Source organism: Triplophysa rosa, linkage group LG9 (genome assembly GCF_024868665.1).
Source record: "Triplophysa rosa linkage group LG9, Trosa_1v2, whole genome shotgun sequence".
NCBI lineage: Eukaryota > Metazoa > Chordata > Actinopteri > Cypriniformes > Nemacheilidae > Triplophysa > Triplophysa rosa.
This window is the reverse complement of record NC_079898.1, coordinates 16,388,946-16,393,016: the sequence shown is the minus strand read 5'-3', so window position 1 is coordinate 16,393,016 and position 4,071 is coordinate 16,388,946. Positions and strand designations below refer to the sequence as shown.

General features: G+C 37.9%; 1 long non-coding RNA gene across 2 annotated transcripts in view; it reads left to right on the top strand.

Annotated features, from left to right (window-relative positions):
• The first annotated feature begins 1,595 nt into the window (after window positions 1-1,595).
• The window catches only part of LOC130559497 (uncharacterized), a 108,607-nt gene continuing 106,131 nt past the window's right edge, over window positions 1,596-4,071 (top strand). For both annotated transcript variants that reach the window (XR_008963585.1, XR_008963584.1), the window contains exon 1: window positions 1,596-1,765. This is a non-coding gene — a long non-coding RNA (uncharacterized LOC130559497). The remainder of the gene's footprint in view (window positions 1,766-4,071) is intronic.

Below are 4,071 nucleotides of genomic sequence, written 5' to 3'. Positions count from 1 at the left end.
AAAAGACTCAAGTGTCGCTTACGTCATAAAAGTTTGAATGACCAAACTTTATTTGAACTCAGAAACTACGATATTTCAATAACAAGATAATGTCTGTGAAAAGTAAAAAAAACACGCTATCAGTTGTTTTTACACTATACACACACATATATATAAGTACAGCAAAACTATTGATAAAATTATTGTTAATGTCAAATGTTTCATTTTAATGCGTTAATCAATCGAATATACTCTCTTGTTGTGAATTAAAAATCGAAAAAAGTAAGGACCTCCAGTTGGTATAAACAAAGGTAAGTTAAAGTTGAAGCAATAGGTAAAAAAAACCATGTAATCACATAAATGACCTCAGCTTAAAAAAATAAATCACGGGACGCTCTACCTCGTATCACGTGATCACAAATGGCCAAACAATTTTTTAATTCGAACCACGTTATATGCCAAACGCCATAAAAACAACAACAACAACAACAAGAAGAACAACAGCAGCAGCAACAAGAACAATTTTGCTTTCTTTCGTTTGGTAACAGCGTCCAATTCAAGGGTGCAAAGTCTGAAATGTGTCTTTAATTAAAGCCGTCAACAAAACCAACGAAAGGATGCGTATTGCGCTGTAACAGGTAAGTTAGATTTACTGCCCCATTTTGCCCCAATTATCGTAATTGTTGTCAATGATGCATACTGTACAGACAGTTAACCATAATATACACGTGTAAGGGTCATTGAGTGTTGCAACACATTTTTAACATCTATAACATTGATCATGAATCCAATTAACGTTACCATATTTCTTTGATACACATTAGTTTAGAATTCTATCACTTGTGCTGCGTTCAAGACACCTCGAGACACTTGTTTCAATGCTAATAAATAACTTACGTGTAATGTTTTTATGCTACTTAATCATTAGTAACATTAATGTTTTAAAGTTAGCATTATTTTTAAACTTTTGTCACCTAGTTTTACAATTCGAAAAACAAAATTCGTATCTCATTTTTTTATTTATTCTGGTTATTGCTGTATGATATCCCCAATCACCACCCATTTTTACCATGTAAGTGAAAATTAGCTTGTTGTAAAAATCTAATTAAACATGAGGACTTGCTGATTTATAATTCCAAATTTCACAATCATTAACGTGATTTGTAACCATACATTTGACAAAAATGTACAACTTTGATGTAAACCATGTACAATTGTAATTGTAATCCTCCTGTTATTATGTAATGTTAGATGGTTCAGTTCACCCAGAGTTACAACACTCCCTGGCCTCCCCCATACTTTATAAAGCTGTTTAGTTCTCTAGTTTCCTCTGGCAACACTGAATCTCTTTTCACTTTCTGCCATGCACTGCTATAAATGCAAATGTCTTTGTATTGTTTTTACTACTTTACTGTCATTAAACCTTACATCGTGTAATAAGCACAATGTTCTCTTTGTCCAAAAATGATCAAATATGCAGTTCTTCTCTAAAGCTGCCTTTAAGCAAATACACCCAGCGTTAAAGCTGAAAGCACTGTGCTGGAGTGTGTGATTGTATATTGCTTGTGTAGAGTGTCAAGCGTGTGCGTGCTACACATTGTGCCTGGAGAGATTGATGTTTTGTCATCCACCTGCTTCTAAGCTGTAAAAGCAAGCGCAGCAAAGGCAAACCTACCCAGCTTCAAAATCCAAACAAAGAAATCTTAGTGGGCTGTTTACATATCTGTGGAAGGAATATCTGGCTTGTGTTGATGGGGTGCTTGAGTGATCAGTTCCCGCACAATGGGTGAGTGTTAAATGCTTTTATGTTTGCGACAGTGAGGAACAATTTCAAGCGATTTTGGCTCTGACCGTGGTTTGGAGAGGGTGAGCCTGGCAACCCCACATGGGGAGAGAGATTCTTTTCCCTTCACATGCAGATCATTTCAGCCGATCATGGCAGTCCTGCATTTCGGATTTAAACAATTATCCTTTCAGAATTTCAGGAGAAACGCGGATTATTTCTTTTCTCCCCGCTGTTGCCTTATTCCTGCGGTGCCTGCCTTCTTTTATACCTTTTAAGGAGAGTGATCTATTGTGCATTGTTTATCTCCAGCCATGGTCACTTCTCCGGAATGCAATTGGCTGGAACTACATCGTGTGGGTCTTGCACCCTGCTTTTCTCTCTCTCTCTCTCTCTCTCTCTCTCGCTCTCTCTCTAACAGATTCTTTTGAAGCGAGACAGGAGCAGGGGTGGCCGATTTATCGCGCCTCTCTTTTCTTGCCATGCATTCATCTGAATGAGAATAAGGAGCTATTGTTCTGTTCCAGTCGTGGTAGACAAGCTTTAATGCCAGTTTACGAATCGCTTTGAAAATATATTGTTATTCCTAATGTAGATTGGTGGGATCCTTTTAAGGGCGTTGCGCGATCCAAAATTCCTTCAGTTTATTATATGTATGAATTATTTTTTACCATACTATTGTTATGCTTAACATTTATTATATTATATTATATTATACAAGAAAAAACAACATTTAGGTGTTTATCTTCATTCCCAGTGCTGGACACCTGTGCTCACTGAACAGAGAGGGAGAGAGAGAGAGAGAGAGTTAACCGCTGTGATGTAGTCTTTGGCATGTGTGTAGTTGCAGCTTTACCAGAGCTCCCATAGCTGCCCATTATTTGAATGACTGGTGTAGTAATGAGACGCATCAAACCTGGTGCTGAGCTGACCAGGGAAACAGTGCATGTCAACTATTTGGCCAGGGTCCTGGACCATCATTACGCTTTCTTTATGGAGCCATTCAGAATGTACACGAGGCACAATATGTCAGTGGAAATTAAAGTGTCCCAGCACTCTTTCCTCGTTCCTGCTCATTTACTGTGTGCACTGGCCGTTAGGCTTCGCATGTCTGCAATGGGACTCCATCCCATGTCTCCCCACCAGCCAAATACTTCAAAGTTATATACTGTAGTGCTTGGATAAAGTTCAGTAGTGGCTAAAAGTCAAACCGGGATAGAAAAGGTAAAAATAATCACTGTACTGTAGCAGTTTTTTAAGACCTCAACCAGTGGTCTGTGTATCGATGGGGTTCTTAAAGGGGTAGTTCAAAAATTTAAAATCTGTGATGTTTTGCTCACCCTCAAGGCATCCTAACTGAATATGGGTTTCTTCATGAGGAACAATGCAGTCGAAGTTATAAAACCACGTATCATTTTACTTCCAAGCGGTAGAATGGGAGGGAATGGGTGTTGACTTTTTGAAGCTCCAAAAAGTGCATCCATCGACCAAAGAACTGCTCGACAAGGCTCCGTGGTCTTAACAAAGGTCTTCTGAAGCGAATCGATGCGTTTGTTTAAGAGAAATATCCATATTGACACATTGTTATTAACGTTGATGTCTAGCTTCCGTCATGTCTCGAATGCATGTGAACCAGAGGCTTGTTTTTCTGGCAAATGACGGTGACGAAAGCTCCCGCCAGAGTAGACGCTATCCTATTGGAACAAAACGAAAAATGCAGCGTTCGTCATTGGAACCTGCGTCATCAGCCGGAAAAACAAGCCTCTGCTCAGTAAAAATCCAGTACAGTGCTGTCTTTCTGTCGTGATTTATTCACTTACTGCTATGAGCAAAACATGGTTGATGTAGGTGCAGTATGTAGATATTTATGAATGTGTAAATTAAAGGAACAAAAGCATACTGAAAAAATACATTAATATTTAGAAAATGTATATCGGACAATATATCTGTTAACGGCTACCAACGTTAAAGAATTGTCTGTTATCGGCCACAATTTACATATCGGTGCATCCCTAGTTTAAATGCTTACCTGCTGATTTTTAATAATCTGTTTTATAACGGTCATTTTACAAAAGAAAATCTATTTGTGTGCACATTTTTAAAATTAGTGTGAATGACGCTTAGTCTGTTTTCCACCTAATTAATTATACTTTTATTTTTATCCAAATAAATTTTGTGAAAAAGTTAGAAACACATTTCTGGGGTTGATAAAGTACTTACTAATGAGGCTTTAAGTGGAACGTATTGTACGACAACAAAGGTTGGCAAACACTATACTGCAGCATTGAGTATAGCAGGAATTTGGTGTA